Genomic DNA, 12,913 nt, shown 5'->3' on the forward strand with positions numbered 1-12,913 from the left:
CGGGGGAGGGGGGCTGGGAGGGGGGCTGTGGGGGCAGCTGCAGGCTGCTTAGCTCTCCTTAGCAGCAACTGCACAAAGCTCTCTTTGCCTATGCTCTCCTTTCTCTCCATTTAAAATGCTCCACCTTTCTTACCCTGACCTGCCTCTCATGTATTTTAAGATATAGTTGAAGGTCATCCCTGATTTGCCTGTATTTGGTGGCATTCCTACTTGTGAATGTCTGTGGTACACTGACTCTGAAACTTTGTCCCTTTCTACTTTGGCCTTGTCTCTGGACATGTTTTTGGCTCGACCTTAGGCTCCTGAAAAGCAGACTGTGCCTTATGCATCTTGCTGAGTGGACCAAATAGGCACATCCCTCTGCCACATGCAGACTGTCACCAAGTGTAACTGTGAAGGAACACGGTGTAACATTTCAGGAGCTTCTGGTGCTTTAGAAAATAAGACCTGGGGTGAGGGGCTGGAGAGATGGCTCAGCAGTTAAGAACACTGGCTATTCTCACAGAAGACCTGGGTTCGAATCCCAGCACCCACATGGTGTTTAACCACTGTCCATAACTCCAGTTCCCGGAGATCTGACACCCTCTTCTGACCTCTGTGGGCATTGCACAACATGGGTGCACTTACATACATACAGGCAATACACTCATACACACAAAACAAAACAAAACCAAACCCCCAAAAGACACAAAAGCAAAACATTTCTCCACCACAGTGTAATATCCACTCTTGTAATCTCAGCACCTGGGAGGTGGAGGCAGAAGGATCAGGAGTTCAAGGACAGACTCAGTTGTATAGCAAGTTTAAAGCCAGATTGGACACAAGGCCCTGTATTTAAAAAAAACAAAACACAGCTGGGCGTGGTGGCGTGTGCGTTTAATCCCAGCACTCAGGAGGCAGAGGTAGGAGGATCTCTGTGAGCCTGGTCTACATAGTGAGTTCCAGGACATCTGGGGCTACAGGGGAGACCCTGCCTCAAAAAAAAAAAAAAAAAAAAAAAAAAGACCAATAAAACAAAACAAAACCCAAAAAACTACAACAAAAAAAAAACCACACAACAAATTTCTCTACAGATTAGTTACTACAAGGGAAGAAAGGAGAAAGGTCCTGTACAGTGACCTCTGGCAAACACTATTGAGCAATGGTCACAGGTATTATCACACAAAATAAGACAAGCTGTGCCCCCTGTACCCCACTTCTGTGGTAGTTTTTCCAAAAATGTTTAACTGGTACCTAAGTCTGAGGAAACAAACTGACAGTGTAAGTCTTTGTGGGTCTTTCTATGTGACAGCTGACCTTTGCAGATAGACTGTTATGAAGGAAAAGACAGAGGAACAACCTGCCTTTCCTATTAGCACTAAAAAGAAAACAAATGCAAGATGTGATCCTTGATTCTACATTTGGGGAAAACACCTATACATGAAATTTGGCGATGATGGAGAATTTGAATGTATAAGGTATATCAGATAATGTGTCATTTGTTAAATTGCTTAAAAACTTGGCATAACAAGGGCTGGTGAGATGGCTCAGTTAGTGAAACCGTTTGTTGTGCAACCCTGATGACCTGAGTTCAATTGCTGGAACACACACAGCAGGATGAGGGAGCTTATGTCTGTATTCCTAGCCCCAGCACTCCTACCAGATGGGAGATAGAGACAGAGAGAGAATTGGCCAAAAGCTCAGGTACATAGCGCAGCAATAAAAATAACAAGGGACACCCTGCCTCAAAAGCAAGGTGAGCACCACACTGGACTTGACAACGTTTGTTTTGTCCTGTGGGTTTTTGTTTTTTTTTTGGATACAGGGTCTCTCTGTAGCCTTGGCTGGCGTGGAACTCACTATGTTGACCAAGCTGGCCTTGAACTCACAGAGCTCGACTTGCCTCTACCTCCCAAGTGCCAGGTTTAAAGGCGTGCACCACCATGCCCCACAGTGTGTGTGTGTGTGTGTGTGTGTGTGTTTTATTTTTTTGTCTTTTTGAGACAGTGTCTCCTTATAGCTTCAGCTGGCCTGGAACTTATTCTGTAGACCTGGTTGACCTTGCACTCACAGAAATCAGCCTGCCTCTGCCTCTCGAGTGCTGAGATTAAAGGTGTGAGCCACATTTAATCAGACCTATACAATTTTATTCCTTTTTGTCCTCAGGAAAACTTTTGCCATTTATTTGTGTTTTGGGGGGACAGGGTCTCCTAGCCCAGGCTGGTTTCCAACTTTTTATGTAGCTGAGGCTGGCCTAGAACTCCTGATCCTTCGGCCTCTACCTCCCAAGTGCTGGGATTACAGGTATATACCATCAAACCTGGACAAAACAGAAAAGCTTTATATAGAATTTTTGGGTTATGTTTGTCCAGGACTTTAAATTTTATCATAAAATTCTAAGGAATACATTAAAAACAAATTGAGTTCAGCTAGGTTGCAGGATACATCAATATATAACCATTGTACTCTTAAGCTGGCCTGGGCTCCATAGGAAGTTCCAGATCAGGGTTGGGCTCATAGGAAGACCACACCTCAAAAAAAAAAACAGATGAGGGGCTGGAGAGATGGCTCAGCAGTTAAGAGCACTGGCTGCTCTTGCAGAGGACCTGGGTTTGATTCCCAGCACCCACATAGTGGCTGACAACCATCCATAACTCCAGTTCCAGGGAAATCCGACACCCTCTTCTGACCTCCAAGGACAATGAATGACATGGGGGCACCTACCTACATGCAGGCAATACACTCATATACATAAAACAAAAATGTTTAAAATTTTTTTAAAAAGCAGGGCATGGGGGCAAATGCCTTAATCCCAGCACTTTGGAGGCAGAGGCAGATGGATCTCTGTGAGTTCAAGGCCAGCCTGGTGTGCATACTGAGTTCCAGGACAGCTGGGGCTACAAGGAGACCCTCTCTCAAAGAGCCCCCCTCCCAATAAATTAAAAAAAAAAGAGAGAGGCCTACCAGGTATGGTGCCACACACTGTTAGTCCCAGCACTCGGGAGGCAAAAGCAGGCTGATTTCTGAGCTCAAGGCCAACGTGGTCTACATAGCGAGTTCTGGGTTAGCTGGGGCTACAGGGAGGCCCTCTCTCAAACAAAACAAAACAAAACAAGGGCTAGAGAGATGGCTCAGTGGTTAAGAGCACTGGCTACTCTTCTAGAGGACCCAGGTTCAGATACCAGCACCCACATGGCAGCTAACAACTGTCCCATAACTCCAGTTCCAGGGGATCCAATTCCCTCTTCTGGCCTCCTTGGGTATACATCAGGCAAAACACTCATACACATTAAAAAATAAAAATTAAAAAGTAAAAACAAAACAATCAACCAAATGAAACCAAAGTAAAGCATCAGGAATGAATTTAATAAATTAAGCATAGACTTGCACACTAAGAACTGTAAAACATCCAGCCAGGTGGGATAGGTACCTACCTATAATCCTAGCACTTGGGAGACTCAGGTAGGAGGACCTCAGTGAGTTTAAGGTCATCTTCAACTACTTAGTGGGTTCAAGGCCAACCCTGGTCATGTGAGAGCCTTTCTCCAAAAACTGGGGGAAAATTATTGAATGAGAAAAGACATGGAGAGACAGGCCTGTTCACAGATCAGAACTCAGTAACTATGGCAACACTCCAAAACTGATCTACAGTTCAAACTCCAGCAGGCAAGTGTGTGGACAAGCTGATCCTAAAAATCTACGTGGAATCTCAAGGGATCTAGAATAGCCAAGTCATCTTGAGAAAATGCAATGCTGGAGGACTCACACGTCCTTACTTCAGAACCTTACAAAGCTACAGTGATCAAGACAGTACTGCGAAAAGGACAAGCATGAGTCAGTGGACTGGAACTGAGAGCCAGAAATAAACCCCTATGTCAGGCAATTGATTTTCTATACCTGTAATCCCCACTTTTTTCTCATTAAAATTAAAAAAAAATTACTTTATGTGTACGAATGAGTGTTTTGCCTTCATGTATGTAAGTGTACCCATGTCATGCAAAGCTTGATAAGGCCAGAAGAGGGCGTTGGATCCCCTGGAAGTGGAGTTACCTACAGTTGTTAGCTGCCACGTGGGTGCTGGGAATTGAGCCCAGGTTCTCTGCAAGAGCAGCCGGTGCTCTCAACTGCTGAGCTATCCCTCCAGTACCCCCACCACACTTTTTTTTCTCATTTTTTGAGCAGTCTTGTACTGCTCAGGCTGACCTTCACCTCATGGTCCTCCTGCCTCTGCTTCTCCAGTACTGGAAATACAAGCTCAGACCACCACACTTGGCTTCAATCAACTTCAATACCCACAGAACAACAAATCCCTGGTTGTCCAAGTCCCTGTAACCATCTTTCTGTCTCAATGTGACTGCTGTAGGCGCTTCATAGATGTAGAATTACGCTATACTTAGTGACTGTCTTTTTCATTTAGTATAAAATCTGTAAGGTTCAGCCAGTGTTTCACATATCAGGATTTCTGTCCATTTTAGCCTGAATAAATACTCCACTGTATGGATTAGGACAATTTATTCCTTGACGGACATTTGAGTTTCCACCTTTCCGCCACTGCGGATAATACTCTGAACACTAGAGTGCACACATTAGAGTCACTGTTTGAATTTCTGTATGTAGAGATCCAGAGACATTGTGCTTAATTGTTTTTGGAAGAACTGGTGAACTACTTTCCAAGTACTGGTACCATTTTACACTCCTACCAGTAATGCTACGCCTTCCAATTTCTCCACATTCTTGCCGACATTTGTACATTTTGGGGTATGCTTTCATCTTTTCCTTTAAATACATTTTGCAAGAACTTTTTAGCTGCAGATTCAGGCTAATTCTAATTACGGAAAATGTGTACCACATAAACTGCAAAGTCCTCAATGGCCAAGCAGACAGTCAAAACAGATTTACCTTCTGCTGGAGAAAGTCAGCCTTCATTGTATGGTTCTACAAATAAAATCTCACTTCTCAAATTTCAAGATCTGAGACAAGCCAAGCTGTGCCATGGCCATTGATTTGCTGCCTAAGTGAAATAGAAGGTCACCAGTATTGCTCTTCCTGCTCTCTTTATTTGCTTTTCTGCAGTGTTGGAGATAGAGCCTAGGGCTTTACTTTACATTTACCCCAGCCTAAGGTCTTTTCATTTGTGGAGCTGGACATCGAACTTAAGGGGATTTATAAATGGTTGGCAAGTGCTCTACCATGGAGCCCGTCTCAGCCCCAGTTTCAGGTATAGAAAGAAAACCTGGGTCTGGGGTGGTGGTGCACACCTTTAACTCCAGCACTCAGGAGACAGAGGCAGATGGATTTCTGTGAGTTCGAGGTCAGCCTGGTCTATACAGAGTTCCAGGCCAGCCACATAGTGAGATCCAGTCTCAAAACAAAAGCCTGTTTAAATTGTCCCTTTATTTGGCAACCAAGAATGTGAAGATTGCACCAAGGTATTAATGAAGATATGCAAGAATTGTCTTTTTAAAAATTATTTTTATTTTTTATGTGTATGCGTGCATTGCCTGCGTGTAGGTGAGTGCACCTGTGTTATGCAATGGCCAAGGACAACAGAAGAGGCTGTTGGATCCCCTGGAACTAGAGTTACAAACAGTAGTTAGCTGCCATGTGGGTGCTGGGATTTGAACCCCGATCTTCTGCAAGAACAACCAGTGTTCTTAACAGCTGAGCCATATGTCTCTTTTATGTGGGAGAATAGGGATGGAGGAAAACAGGGCAGTGGAATATTCATAAAACACGTAGGGCTGGGAGTGTGACTCTGACAGAGCCTGTATTCAATCTCCAGCAGCAGAAACCAGACATGCTAGCAACATGCAAGTGATCACAGCACTTGGGAAATGGAGGAAGGAGGATCAGTATGTCCTTGGCTACTTACCAAGTTCAAGGCCAGCCTGGGCTACATGAGACTTTCAAAAAAGAACACACACACACAGCCCATACCCAGGTACTTCTTGAGTGTCTTCTTTGTATTCAGGGTTGTATCTTAGTTTAAATGCTGCTCTGAGCATGGGGGTACATGCCTGTAATTCCAAACTCCGATGCTTGGGAGGTGAAGGTAGGAGGCTCAGAAGTTCAAGGCCAGTTTGGAATACATGAAACTGTCATTAAAAAATAAGGGCTAGTGAGATGCTCAGTGGATGAAGATGCTTGTCATCAAGCCTGACACCTGAGTTTGATCACCAGGACCCAGAGTGGAGGAAGAACACTGAGTGCTGCAGGTTGTCCTCTGACCTACACACACACACAAAATGTAATAAAAAACACAAATGCTGTTCTGGTCATTGATATGGTTATTAGGCCTTGAAGCTGGGGTTGGATCATCGATTGATGTTCTCCCTTACCAGTGTGCTCTCCAAAGATATGAGAGCTAGCCTTCAGGGGAGGTGGCTTCCAGGTCAGTTCCAGCTCCATTGCTCCAAATCCTGTGTCCAAAGTTATGTTCTGTTGTAGGTTGGGCATGGTAGCACATGCCTTTAATCCCTGTACTTAGGAGGCAGATGCAGGTAGATCTCTGTGAGGTTTGGACTAGCCTGGTCTACATAGTTCCAGGCCAGCCAGGGCTACGTAATAACCTGTCTCAAAAACAAAAACAGAAGGTGCTGCCATTGATTTTACCCTCTCTATTAGACATTATTGCTTAATGCACTGTTTGCTTAGTTTTCACCAATTTCTTTTTTCATTATCCTGACATTAGAAACTCACTCTTAGTTCTTTTCTTTTACTTGTTTTTGTGGTGCTGGGTATCTAACCAGTGGCCTTGTGCATGCTAAACAAGCCACTCTCCCACTGAGCTACATTCCTGGTTCGAGTTGTACCCAGGCTGGCCCTGAACTCATGATCTTTTACCTCAGCTTCCTGGGCACTGGGATTACAAGTGTGCAACATCCTAGCCAGCTGTTTGTCTTATTTTTCTGGTATTGGGGCTTTGTGCCTGATAGGCAAGCACCCTACCAATGAGCTAAATTCTGGCCCTTTTTAAAATTAAAAAACATTTGGCAAGGCTAAGCATGGTGGCATACGCCTGTGATCCCAGCACTTGAGAGGCAGAGGCAGGTGGACCTCTGTGAGTTTGAGGCCAATCTGGTCTATCTAACTAGTGATCCAGGACAGCTGGGACTACACCCTGTCTCAAAAAATACCACAAACAAACAAACAAACAAACAAAAAACCAAAAAACATATGATGTCACTATATTAGCCATCATTATGCAGCTCAGGTGGGCCTTGAACTTGTAATTCTCCTGCTTCGTCTTCCTCAGCAATTAGGTTTAGAGGTTTGCAACACTATACTCACTTGCTTAAAAATTTTCTTTCTTTGCTGGGCACGGTGGCACACGCCTTTAATCCCAGCACTGGGGAGGCAGAGGCAGGCAGATCTCTGTGAGTTCAAGGCCAGTCTGGTCTACATAGTGAATTCCAGGACAGCTGGGGCTACAGGGAGACCCTGTCTCAGATAAAAAATAATTTTTTTTTCTTTTTTTATGTGCATGAGTATTTTGCTTACACGTATGCAAGTGTACCAACCGCCTGCAAAGCTTTTGAGGGCCAGAAGAGGGCGACGGATCCCCTGGAATTGGAGTATCCAGATGGTTGTTAGCCTCTATGTGGGTGCTGGGAACTGAACCTCAGTCTTCTGCAAGAGCAGCCAGTGCTCTTAACTGCTGAGCCATCTCTCCATCTCCTGTTTTTCTTCTTGAAGTAAAATAAGCGCAGTGATGGTCAGTGTTGTCAATCCTCTAGAAAACATTCTCCAGGCACACCTGTGAGGGATTAGCTTGTTTAGGGTCACCTCTGGACACACCTGTGTGGGGTTATCTTGATTAGGTTAAATAGACGTGAGAAGATTCTCTTGGGGCTGGAGAGATGGCTCAGCAGTTAAGAATACTGTTCTTGCAGAAGATCCAGGTTTGAATCCCAGCACCCACGTGGTAACTAACAACTGTCTGTAACTCCAGTTCCAGGGGATCTGATGCCCTCTTCTGTCCTCTGAGGCATTGCAGGACACAGGTGCACTTACATACATGTAGGCAAAACATATATACATAAAATTTAAAAAAAAAAAAAGTGAGACGATTCTCACTAAAAGTGGGTGGCAAAAGAGCTGAGCACCAGCACTCAGTTTTTTTAAAAATAAGATTTATTTTTATTTTATGTGTGAGCATTTTCTATGTTTTTAAAATACTTATTATTTTTATTTTATGTGTATGAGTGTATTGCCTGCATGTATGTCAGTGCACCCATGTCGTGCAATGCTGTGGAGGTCAGAAGAGGGCTTCAGATTCCCCTGGAACTGGAGTTAAGGATGGTTCATAGCCACCATGTGGGTGCTGGGAATCGAACCCGGGTCTTCTGCAAGAGCAGTCAGTGCTCTTAACTGCTGAGCCATCTCTCCAGCCCCAACATTGTCTATGTTTTTAAGTGCACCACATTCACTCATGCCTAGTGCCTATGGAAGGCAGAAAAGGACTTTGAATCCCCTGGGAACTGAACCCAAGTCACGTGCAAGAACAACCAGTGCTCTTAACTGCTGAGCCATCTCTCTAGTCCCTCAGCTCCAAGCTCCTGATACTGTCTTTCCTGCCATGATGGACTGTATCTGTGAACTGTGAGCTGGAATAAACCCTTTTTGTGCCTTGAGTTACTTTTTTTTTTTTTTTTTTTTTCCTTTTGGTCTTTTGAGACAGGGTCTCCCTGTAACCCCAGCTGGCCTGGAACTATGTAGACCAAGCTGGCTTTGAACTCACAGAGATCTGCCTGCCTCTGTCTCCAGAGTGCTGGGATTAAAGGCATGCGCCACTATGCCCGGCTCCATGAGTTACTTTTATCAGGGAATTTTATTAGAGCAACAGGAAAAGAAATTAAGATACTCTCTTTTAGAGCCGTTTTTAGTGAGGCTTTGTTAATAGTAAAGTTTTCTGAAAAATTTCAGTTTTTCTTAATTTCAATATTTATGCAAATTTTGCAATCTATTTTATTTTTAAAGATTTTAATTTTTGTTGTTTTTAATGTGTATGAGTGTTTTTCTTGCGTGTATGTAAGCACCATGTGCACATCAAGGCCAGAAGAGGGTGCCAGATTTCCCGGAACTGGAATTACAGGTTTTAGCTACCATGTAGGTGATGGAAACAGAACCGGGGTCCTCTGCAAGAGCAGCCAGTGCTCTTAACCACTGTGCCATCTCTCCAGACCCCCTTTTAAAGATTTTTTTAAAAAGATTTATTATTTTTATTTATGTATGAGTGTTTGTATGAGTATATGCCATGTGTCTGTGGATGCCTGTGGAGGACAGAAGAGGGTGTCTGATCCCCTGGAATTGGAATTTCAGGTAGTTGTGAGCTGCCCAACGTGGGTGCTGAAAAATGAACTTGGGCCCAATGGAAGAGCAGGAAGTGTTCCTAACTGCTGAGCTCTAGCCCCTAAAGATTTAAAAAAGAAAAAAAAGAGTTAACTTTTTTGTATATTTGTGTGTACACATGTATGCCAGTGCCCAAGAAGGTTAGAAGAGGGAGTTGGATCCTCTGGAACTGTTATGGATGGCTATGAGTCACCTGATGTGGGTGCTGGGAACCAAACTTGTGTCCCTTGGAAGGGCAAGTCATCTCTCCACTGTTAATGTTATTTTAATATAAAGATTAACATTTTTAAGTGATATGCTATAGAGGAGCAAAAAATTTCCAAACAAGAGTTTATCTTCAGAGTCTTAAACTGCAAACTGCAGCTGATTTTAGCCCTAATTTATCTGTTCATACTGCTCTATTAAAGCTTTAGAAATTCTGAACTTCCCAGCCAATTTAGACAAGCACTTAAGGCACAAATCTCTTTTCACAAGGCAGGTCCCAGTGGATGCAAGTCAATATATTCTATTCATCTGTGAAGAACTTGAGTTGCAAAGTGTGAGTTCTGAAATGCTCTCTTGTAGCTAAGCTGGGCCTTGTGGCTCAAGCCTGTGACTCAGTACTTGGAAGGAAGAGGCAGGACTGCTGCAAGCTCAAGGCAAGCCTGGTCTCAATAGTAAATTCCAAGTAGGCCCGAGCTATAGAGTGAGACCCTATCTCAAAAATTCAAAACCAAAATCAACAACAACAAAAGAAGCCAACTGTCCCCATTTTTGGAAAAAAAAAAATCTATTCATTTTGTTTGAGCTGGACCTATTACACAAGCCTGTAATCCTAGCTACTGGGGAAACTGAGGTAAGAGGATCACAATTTCAGGGCCAACCTGGGCAACTTAGCAAGAAGTGGTCTCGAAATAGTTTGGGAAACACAATACCCACATGGCAGCTAACGACTGTCTATAACTCCAGTTCCAGGGGATCTGATGCCCTCTTCTGACCTCCACAGGTACTGCATAACATGGGTACACTTACATGCAGGCAATACACTCATACACATTAAAATAAAAATAAAAGATCTTTTTTTTTTTTTTGGTCTTTTTGAGACAGGGTCTCCCTGTAGCCCCAGCCGTCCTGGAACTCACTATGCAGACCAGGCTGGCCTTGAACTCCCGAATGCTGGGATCAAAGGTGTGCGTTACCATGCCCAGCATAATAGATCTTTTTTAAGTTGCTAGGGATATAGCTCTGCTTGCCTAGCATGCTTGAGGACCCGAGTTTGAACCTCAGCAATGCAAAATAAGATAGGGAGAAGTAAATGTCAACCACAGACTCAAGAATATGGTGGGGGTGTAGCTTACTTGGTAGAGTGTTTGCCTAGAATGCACAAAACGCTGGGTTGCCTCTCCAGTAATGTTCTTGGGAGGCAAACACAGGAGGCTCATAAGTTCAAGGTAATCTTTGGAAACATACTGGGTTCAAGGCCAGTGTGGGCAAAAATAATAATCAAATAGTTTTATCCAGTCTCAGGGAAATCATTGTAAAGCTAGGCAGTCTGGTTTCTGATCTAGCACAGTTGGAATTGTTTGGGCAGCTTAGGGACAGGAAGCAGAAAGAAAGAGAAGGGAGAGGATCTAGTATCTTCAGTAGTCTACCCACAGCAATCTCCTTTCATTTAATGTGCTGAAATCCAACTGTGGTGGTTTAAATGAGAAGGGTCTCACACAGGCTCACGTATTTGAAAACTTGGTCAGCTGATGGTGCTGTTTAGGGAGGTTCACAGAACTGTTAGGAAGGGTGGCCTTGCTGGAGGAAGTAGGTCATTGGGGGTGGGCTTTGAGTGTCAGGGTGTGCTTCCTGTTTGCTCCCGCTTCCATGCCTGCAGTCTGTTGCCATGCCTCCCTTCCATGATGGACTCAACCCTCTGTAACTGTAAGCCAGAATAAATTCTTCTATAAATTGCCTTGGTCGTGATGTTTTATCACAGCAACAGAAAAGTAACTAACCAGCATATTGGGGTAAGACTTCACATGAAAACAGGGTTCTAGGCAGAGGCAGGCGGATCTCTGTGAGTTCAAGACCAGCCTGGTGGTCTACATAGTAAGTTCCAGGACAGCTGGGGCTACAGAGAGACCCTGTCTCAAAAAGATAAAAAAGACCATAAAGCCAGGCGTGGTGGCGCATGCCTTTAATCCCAGCACTCGGGAGGCAGAGGCATAGTGAGTTCCAGGACAGCTAGGGGCTACAGGGAGACCTTGTCTCAAAAAGACTGAAAAAAAAAAAACAAAAACAGGGTTCTTTGCTTCAAAAGAAAAAGGTTGAAAACCACAGGATTGAAGATTCTAGTGTCTAGAAAGACTTCCATGTTGTACATACTTAAATCACAGTCTTTGATGTCTTTAAGTTTCAAATATATTTTTGGCAATCTCAAGTTTCAGTTTCTGGGAAGATTTAAAATCTAGCAACTAATTTCCTCAAAGATAAGGAGGAAGTATAAACGAATGTCTCAGGACTTTGCCAGTCAGGACACAGGCTGCCTTGAAAAGGAAAGAAGGGACGGGGGAAAGAAGATAGACACACATGGTTTTCAAATGTCACATTTAATGTTTTCACCACTGTACTTCAAATCTACATTGTACAAAGTGACCAGAAAGTGTGCCACGGTAATTGACCAACCTCTGAGATTGTACCTTTCACCAGTGTCTTCTCGGGCTCTTTTGATACTAAACACGTGTCTCATTCAAGTGAATTGAAATGCTTCAGTTGGGTTGATTCTCAGGAGCCTCATAAAAAAAAACAAAGATATTGCACCATCTTTGTTTAGTAATTCAATGTTTGTTTCTTTCACAGCAAATAATTACTTCATTGAAGTTAAAACTTCCAAACATAACTTAATAGTCTTCAAATTCAGCTCAGATCACTCAAGATGAAAATACTCTGCTAAATACAGATAACTTACAATAACTTTAACAGTTAATTGTCCATAACACACACCAAGTTTTTTCCTAGACCAATTTTAAGACGATCCATTAGTACTCCTTGTACAGGTGAAAAACGATCTTCAATTTTCTTGTCTTTTTATTTTTAATATAAAAGTTGGAAGGGACATTCAAGTTTCAAGTCTCCACATTGAACTTAAAAAAAAAAAAATAGTCATCATCAGCATGTGGAGGTAAACAAGCCAAGTTGTATAACTCCAGGAGGTAGAGGCCTTCAATCTGTATTCATATATACATATGCACAGAAGAATTCAGTGTTCCAACAGAAAAAAGAAATAAGTTATTTACTACTGTGACATTTCAAGACTCCCACAGCTTTGCCTAAGGACACAAACACATTTGACATGATCCCCTATGTGCCTTTTTTTTTTGTGGCTTTAATTTTTTAAAATTTGTTTTTGCCTTTTATTTATTATTTTTCACTGTCCAGTGCAGGAAAAGTCTCACAAAATTTCACAGACCTAAAATGTGCAAGCTAGTTTTCTTTCTATACAGCAATGTTGGGATTCTTTTGAAATTAGCCCAGAACTGAATTATTTACACACATGAAAGATGCATGCTTCGGTTTTCTTTTTTTATGTAAGAAAGAGCAGAAAAACTTCTAATAA

At 43.0% G+C, this 12,913-nt stretch overlaps 1 protein-coding gene across 1 annotated transcript in view; it reads right to left on the reverse strand.

Moving 5' to 3' along the window:
- Window positions 1-11,887: 11,887 nt before the first annotated feature.
- Nlk (nemo like kinase) overlaps window positions 11,888-12,913 on the reverse strand; it is a gene marked incomplete in the record, with an annotated part of 174,144 nt that continues 173,118 nt past the window's right edge. The window contains 1 exon segment of the mRNA XM_008821590.3: window positions 11,888-12,913.

The sequence above is a fragment of the Nannospalax galili genome, unplaced genomic scaffold (assembly GCF_000622305.1).
Source record: "Nannospalax galili isolate Female #2095 unplaced genomic scaffold, S.galili_v1.0 scaffold8, whole genome shotgun sequence".
Taxonomy (NCBI): domain Eukaryota; kingdom Metazoa; phylum Chordata; class Mammalia; order Rodentia; family Spalacidae; genus Nannospalax; species Nannospalax galili.